Raw genomic sequence first — 8,977 nt, 5'->3', positions numbered from 1 at the left:
AAATCAAACTGTTATACCTCTCCGTCCAATAATAAAAAGCCATTCTAAAATCTTTAAAACTAGAGGGTTACTAGAATTAAAAACTTCTAAAGCTTGAAGAACACTCCTTGCATCACTAAAAATTGGAAAATTACCCTCCTTTTCCAAAGCTATTTTCTCAATAGCGGTTAGTATGCCATACAGTTCGGCAGTAAATATTGAAGTTGTTAGAGGAACTGCACCTCTACAATTAAAATCATTACTATGTACTCCAAATCCAACGCCAGCATCAGATTTGGAGCCATCAGTATATATAAAAGTCGATCCCCTATGTTCTTCATGTTCCATAAAAAGAAACCTGGATTCTAAGTCAGTCATATTCTTCTTAACTCCAATAAAGTATTTACAAAAAGATATGTCAGGTAATTTCCATGGAGGCGTTGATGATACCTTGAATGGAAGCACCTTAATTCTAATTATATCCAGATTGTTTAATAATTGTTTCACCCGAAACCCAAAAAGTTGAGGAGATTTTAGGTGCAACTCAAAGTAGGTTGAGTGCCTTACAAGGCTTGCAGTCTGAAAGGCTGAAGAATTAGGGAGTCTTGGCAATCTAAACCAATCCAAATAATAGAGGACTTTCGGTAAAGGTCTAGAGGCAACTCACCAGCATCCACAAGGAGACTTGTGATAGGTGAGGTTCTAAAGGCTCCTGTGAATGATCTTATACTAGCATGATGTATAGAATCTAATATTTTTAACCGGCTTGGGGTTGCTGAGGAGTATATTTCACATCCATAACTAATTTTGGAAAAAATCAAGGCCTTGTATAATTTTAAAATTGTATTGCGGTCTTCCCCCCTTGATGTATGGGAAAATACTTTTAAAAGATTCATAGCTTCAAGACGTTTAGCTTTTAATGCTTTTACGTGAGAAACCCATGTAAGCCTACAATCAAATATCAACCCTAAAAATTTAGCTTCACTTGCACATGGGATCCATTGACCTTTGATGTATATATCCGGGTCTGGATGTACTCCTCGGATAAAACAGAAATGGACAATTTTAGTTTTACTTGTCGAGAACTTAAATCCATTCATATCAGCCCAATGGATAATTTTATCAATAGTGTGTTGTATTTTTCTCTCAACCATTGCCATTCTAGTCCCAGAAAATGATATGGAGAGATCATCCACAAATAATGTTGCGAGAACATCCCGGGGAATGACTGAGGATATCCCATTAATTGCTAGTGCAAAAAGGGTTACACTCAGCACACTCCCCTGAGGAACTCCTCCTTCCTGGCATTTACTTTCTGATAGAGCTTCCCCAACTCTCATTTGGAAAACTCTATGTGAAAGAAATGACTGAATGAACAGTGGTAGCACTCCTCTTAATCCTAACTCATGGATTCTTTTAAGTGTACCGTATCTCCATGTGGTATCATATGCCTTTTCAAGATAAAAAAAAGACTGTCACATGGTGCTGTTTGGAAGCAAACGCTTCACAAATGGATGACTCAAGTCGTATCAGCACATCAGTCGTTGAGTGCATTTTTCTGAATCCACATTGAATGGGTGATAAAATACCCTTCTTTTCAAGGTACCACATCAGTCTTGCATTGACCATCTTCTCCATAATTTTACATAAACAAGATGTCAATGCAATAGGTCGGTAGTTTGCTGCTAAAAACTTGTCCTTACCGGGTTTTAAAAAGGCTAAAATAATGGCTAGTTCCCAAACACTTGGATAACTATGATTAGGCCATATTCTATTAATAATGCTTAAAATAAACAACTTTTTATTAAAATGTACATGTTTAATCATTGCGTATGGAATTCCATCGGGTCCAGGGGCTGTATCGTTGCAAGTGGAAAGTGCCGAATCATATTCTCTTTCAGTGAAAGGAGAATTATATGACTCTTCCCTTCCTCTTGCAAAATTTAAAATTTTCTTTTCTTCAATGCTCCTGTACTGGTGACCAGGAGCTGCTACACTCTTGCACAAAACATTTGAAAAATGGTCAGCCAGGGCATTGCTAACTTCAAATCCTTCAGTCACATACTGACCATTCACTTTCAACACTGGTGGTGGGTTTGGGGTGAATTTGCCTGCAATCTTTTTTACTTTCCTCCATACAGAAGATGGTGGTGTTCTACTATTAATGGAAGAAACAAAAGCCAGCCAAGATTGGCGTCTAGCTTCTTTCATGGCACGGTGGAACTGTGCTCTACACTTTTTGTACATTATCAAATTTTCATCCGTACGGCGTCTATGCAATCTAGTCAAGAGATTTTCTGGTGGCTCTGTGCAAGGCTGTTAATTCTGAAGACCACCACGGGACTGGTCGTCTTTTGAATAGTCCTGTGGTTTTGGGAATCAAAATGATTCCTGCTGTATGGAGTTCCATTCAGAAGGTCTATGGCATCATCAATACTTTCAAACTGATCTGCACTCCCTTCGATTTCACTTAGCTCACAAAATTTAACCCAGTCTGCCCTGTCAAGATTCCATCGTGGCGATATCTGTAAAGGCGGACCCTTGTTGGTGTTTATAATGATTGGTGCATGATCACTAGTATGCCAATCTTCTAATGTCCTCCAATCAAAATCAAGAAGGCAGTAGCTTGCAATTGAAAGGTCAATGCATGACAAGGTACCTGTCTGAACATGGAAGTGCGTGGGCTCTCCTGTATAAAGGAGTCCCACATCCTCATTCTCCACAATTAATGAAATAATATTGCCTCTTGTGTTTGCCAAAATATCACCCCATAAAGGATGTCTACCATTCAAATCTCTCAGTAAGAGAAATGGTTGAGGGAGTTGATGAATGACCTCTGCTAAATCATCATATAAAATATTACCATTTGGAGGCAAGTAGAGAGAGCATATTTTATATTTTCTTCCTATATCAATTTGTACAACCACTGCCTGCAGGGTTGTACATATAGACATAGGTATTTGGGGAACATCTCGACGAATGTACATGAGACTTCCACCATGGCTCCCTGCTTGATGATTATATGGTGTTCTATAGCCAACATACTCTCGAGGACTAGGAGTGTTAGTATCCAGCATACTTTTCTGTAGACATACAATTATGGGGAAATGTTCATGAATTAGGAGCTTAAGTTCTTCAAATTTTGCCCTTAAACCCTGACAGTTCCATTGCAAAATTGAGGAGAAAACTATGGATTATTTCGGGAAGACATCTTGGATGAGGTCTTCCCATTAGCAGTTTTTAATCTAACATTATTACCTGTAAGTTTCTTCAGAGATGGTCTTGTTATGTTGGGTTTTACGTTGGTGTTTTTCTTTGTATCCTTTTTATCTATTTGTTGAGGGGATGGTGGACCTCAACTTGAATTTCTGATTTATTTAAATTGTCTTCTGGTTGATCGGCAACATCAACAGACAAAACATCATATTTATTTGACGTCATAATTCTAGTATTTCTTATGGAAGGGGGTGAGAGAGATGGAGGTCTCTCTCTTTTACGATTAATAGGTTGCGAGTTACCAGGTCTTTGTACCTTCCCCACTACAGGTACACCTGATAACTTGGTGTCAGGTGGAATCTCCATTAAATCAGGCAAGGATATAGCCTGGGAGAGGTTAGTACTATCCTTTGTAATGGGGGAAAAAGGTTTGATAGTGATGGGCAATATTTTTTTGTTGATACTCAATGATAAATCTTTAGGAGGAGATGTTCTTGTCTTATGCAGCACTTTATCAATAGATGGTGAATTCCTTTTTCAAGAACTACCTACAGTAGTAGGTGGGTGAGATGATTCCCGAGGAACTTTTTCTCCTGTTTTTAATGTCTTTGCATAAGTATTAGATTTATTTAATAATCTCTTGGCATGCCCCACACTTACATGTTTAATAATTGATTTATTGAGGGCAGCCTCTTCAAACTTATAAAACTGGCAGCTCCTATCATTAGATTTATGATTAGAGTTGCTGTTTAAGCACCTTGCCTCAAGTGTACACTCCCCATGGTAAATATTGGAGCAAGTATTACAAATTTTTTCATTATTGCAAACTTTGGAAGGATGTCTAAATTTAAAGCAATTATAACATTGCAGTGGCTTCTGCTTAAAAGGTTGCACTCTGATCCTTTCATTTTCTATGTCTATGTGGAAAGGTACATCAGCATCCTGGAAAGTAAGAACAATCATTGATGTTCCAGGTACTTTACAGTATGTACTTTCCACACTGATAGTGGACACATAGCCAATATCTCATCTTCGGTAAATTCATATAGATCCCTATTGAAAACCACTCCCCTTCCATAGCTAAAGTTTAGATGGGGTTTGATGTCCAATTTTATATCATCATTTACTGTCTTCAAATTGGACAGTATAACAGACTGTGTGTATGACTTGGCCTTTATCAATTAACTTTTCTTCCCGAATCGAGATATATCTCCAGGTGCAATCGTACCTACCTTCCTCTGAAGAAATTTGCAGATCTTGAAATAATTTTCCGTACCTCCTATAGATTGAGCAAGCCACATTGGTTGTTTTGGCTTTCTTTGGGATGGCATATCTGCCTCTATATCTTTATCAGCCCAGTCTGCTGGTCTGTAGACATCCAGATCTTTAGGTGCCCCATCACACAGAGCACCCTTAACACTCATATTACCTACTTTAATATCAACAATGTTACGGCTTGCATTAAATGCTTCCTCATGACAATTAAATGATAACCAAGATTCCCGATTATCATTTTGAAGTTTCATTCTAATTTCTTTTATTAATCCGTAACACTCAAATATTTTATGTAGCACATCATAATTAGCTTCTAATGGGATTTGGGTAACGTGCAGGACATTCAGTTTTCCTGTGTTGCCCAAATTACCCTTTTTCCGAATGTTTAAAGAATAGTCCTTTTTAGTTCCTATGTCGTCAACGGAGTTTTCTTTAAATGAATTGCCAGAGGTCGTCAACAGTGCCGGGGGCGAGTCAGCATATCCAGGGAAGGTGGGGTCATTGTCACCAGAATCCATTAGAATAAAGAAATGAGAAGAGTGATTTTTTGAATAGTTTGATTTACCTGCTTGAGAACATTAAGGCATCACATGTTGGGAAGGAAATTTGCACTCTCCATTACCGGCACAGTGAGAGTATACTTCCCAGATGGTCCACTCCATACCCTACCTGAAGGATAGCATCAAAACAGATATAGAGGCACAGGTGTAAGCTGAACCCGCCTGTTAGGACTGAGACCAAGAAACTATGGAATCATCCTCCCCATATCTGTAATGACGGGCTTCCGGCCAAAAGCCGAGAGTCCTACCCCAAGCATTGGATCCCCCTGGATTCCGAAGACCCAACTCTTGAGAATATTTCCGCCAAAAAGGCCTAAACCATCTTCGGGATGTCTGAGATCATCCAATAATCTCACATATAGCTTTGAGCACAAACACCTCCCAACCGTGACATCTTTCCCATTCATCAAAGCAGGCAGCAATACCGGATGTAGAAACATCCGCCCAAGTGGCAATAACAGATGTAGGAACATCCATGCCATAAAGAAAAAAAAAATAAAAATAATAAACATACATATATATGTAAATATATACACATATACATATGGGAAATTTTACTCATAGGGTTGGGACAGCAACATGAAGGAAAGTTTATAATATAAGGAGAAGTTTGAAGCAATATAAAGAGGAAGAAAAAGATAAGAAAGAGAGACATTTAGATTCGAACTGGGATAGCAGTTTCCCCAAGTTCGAGAGCCCTCTTCCGTCACCAAGTTTCAGCACGGGAATAGAATGCCGTGCTGAAGCTCAATGACTTCATCACGGCATTCTCTATCAAGAGGGGGCTCAGGGGTGAACGATAGCCTTTAACTGCCCAGACTGAAAGGAGCTTTTCCTCCTGAAGGTATAGAAGGAACTTCGCTATTATGGGAATAGAGGTACTGAGAGGAGAGATATTCCTTCCACGTCACCAACCACAGAAGATTGTCCATTTTGTCTGGTACACTGAGGCTGAGGACATATAAGTATCTGAACATTTAGCTACTTGATATGAAAAGCCCTTCTGAGAGAGGAGACGCTGGATAGTCTTCAGGCGTTACGTCGAAGCGACTGCACGGTTCTGTGGAAGATGTATGCGTGTGGTTGTTTGAGTAGATCTAGACATGGAGGGAGTTCTCTTGGTAGATCTACTAGTAGATGCAGGAGGTTCAGGAACCACTCTGCATGATGCCATACTATCATCACTAGCCAAGCTACAACCCTAGTTGGAAAAGCAAGATGCTCCAATAGGGAAAAATAGCCCAGTGAGGAAAGGAAATAAGGAAATGAATAAATGATGAGAACAAATAACAATAAATCATACTAAGAACAATAACAACGTCAAAACAGATATATCCTATATAAACTATGAAAAGACTTATGTCAACCTGTTCAACATAAAAACATTTGCTGCCACTTTGAACTTTTGAAGTTCTACCGATTCAATCACCTGATTAGGAAGACAATTCCACAACTTGGTCACAGCTGGAATAAAACTTCCAGAATCCTGTGAAGTCTTGCCTCATGATGGAGAAGGCCTGGCTACAAGGAGCTACAAGGGTCATCATTAGAATTTTGGATACTCTGGTCTTGTTGATTGATTAGTTTGAGGTTTTCTGGCATCCCGACATATAAGGTCATTGATGCCGTGGTCTTGTTGAGCAATCTTCTCATTAGACAAAATGGGGGAAAGGCGTACACATCAATGTTGTCCCACCGTTGTTGAAATGCATCTTGCCATAGACCCTGAGTCCACGACTGGAGATCAGTACAGCGGAAGTTTTTTGTTCAGAGATGTTGCGAACAGGTCTCCGGTCAGGGAACCCCACAAAGTCAGGACTTTGTTGGCTATCAGAGGATGCAAAGACCATTCAAAGCCTACTATCTGAGTCGTTCTGCTCAGATTGTCCGCGAGCACATGCCTCCAGCCTGGAATGAAGCGAGCTGACAGGGAGACACTATTCTTCTGACCATCTGAGAATCTCTACTGCAAGATGGCATAGAGGCTGCGAAAAGGTACTGCCTTGTTTGTTGATGTAAGCTACCAGTGTGGAGTTGTCGCTCATCAACACCACAGAGTGGTCTGCCAGCAACTGTTGGAACTGATGAAGAGTTAGGTACGATGCTCTCATCTCCAAGAGATTTATGTGCCGGTACCTTTCTGATTCTGACCAAAAGCCGGAGATAGTGTGATGCCGCAAGTGAAGCCCCCATACTTCTTTTGATGAATCTGTAAAGAGCATCAAGTCTGGAGGAGGGATAAGAAGATTTTGACCTCCGCAAAGGTTTTCGTCTGCCGCCCACCAAGCAGATCCGTCACTTGTTCCTGAGTAATTGGAACTCGAATGTCCGGCGGATCTGAGTGTTGCTTCCACACAGACTTTAGCTCCCACTGCAGGGATCTTATCCTGAGGCGGTCGTTTGGAACTATACGGAGGAGATGTTAGGTGACCTAACAGGCTCTACCAACGATGGGCTGGTAGATCTTCCTGTCTGAGGAAGGGTGCAGTCACTCCTCTCAGCCTGTGTACTCTTTCGTGTGGTGGGAAAGACTTTCTTTTGGACAGTGTCTATTATCATACCGAGGTATAAGTCTCTGTGAAGGAAGCAGTGATGATTTTTCAAGATTTATCAAGATCCGCAGATCCTGACAAAACTCGAGAGGCATGCCTCCTTGACAAAGAAGGGTAGTCTCGGAGTCTGCAAGAACCAGCCAATTGTCTAGGTATGTGAAGAGACAAATACCGTTCCTGTAACCCCAAGAAGAAACGAGGGCGAACACTCTGGTAAAGACCTGAGGGGCTGTTAAGGAGCTCAACTGCCGAGAGGGAGGCTCTCAAAGTAGAGAGGGTTCGATTCGGAAGACCCTTCGTCAGAGATTCCACCAAAGGGTCGAGGGACATGGTGGAATGTGGTTCCCCTCGTTCTCATAATACTTCCTTTGTAAAAAGAAAGGAAGCGATAAAGATCGGGAGGAACCTGCCCTCAAGAAACTGGAGGTTCTGGCTATCTGGGCGATAGCCTTCTTTTTGGTGGCTGGTTTTAAGTGAAACATCCATCAAATCAGGCAGGGACATGTACTGAGAGAGGTTTATACTATTGTTTAGAATGAGGGTAGATGGTTTTTCAATATCTTTCTGTTCTTAAAAGTATCTTTTGATTTTTCTACACCTCCCGGATATAAATTTGCAATAGATCTTTGATCTTCTTTAACTACTTTCATATATTTCTTTATGTTGAAAGTGAGGATACTATCTTTATCAGTGTTTTTTGGCAAGTTTTTCTTCAAAACCAGTGAAAAAGGTCACCCTGGCCTTATCTGCTTTTCCAAAGCTCTTTTATGAGCCTCTTTAAAAGTAACCCTTTCCATGGTCCTAATGGCTGGATTTCTTTTTAAATAATAAACTTGACACTGCTTTCATATGTAGCTGGGTGTGCTTCCCACAGTGAATACAATTTGAATTTTTTGTACATGCTCCATGACAATTTTTCCACAGTTGGCTAAAACAGCTGGCTTATTCTTTAGTTTTCCTTGCACTTTTGGCTTAAATGGCCATACATTTGGCAATGACAACATCACAATGGTAAAAGGGTGTATGGTTTTACCTTTAAAGATAGCCAACCAGCTTTAATAAAATTGGGTAGCCTACATTCATCAGAAGTTCAAAAGTTAAAACTAAAGTGGCTAGAGGAACATGTTCTCCGAATCTATTTCTCATTCTAACTACTTTTACTTCTCCTTGATTTTTCAGTTCATCTTCCATTTCTTTTGCCTCTATTTCTAGCAACTCTGAAAAATATATCACACCCCTATTCTGGTTAAAAATGGGGTGAGAAAAGCATTTGACCTTATGACCATCCAAAGTTGAAAGTGCTTTCAATCTTTCACTTTGTATGGGGATAGTGTCTCCAAGAAACTTCCATTTCCCTGGGGATGAATTTTCGGCGGCCCACCACATACTTTTACT

This window comes from Palaemon carinicauda, chromosome 22 (assembly GCF_036898095.1).
Source record: "Palaemon carinicauda isolate YSFRI2023 chromosome 22, ASM3689809v2, whole genome shotgun sequence".
Lineage (NCBI taxonomy): Eukaryota > Metazoa > Arthropoda > Malacostraca > Decapoda > Palaemonidae > Palaemon > Palaemon carinicauda.
The sequence above is the reverse complement of the archived record's forward strand: the minus strand, read 5'-3'. Positions refer to the sequence as shown.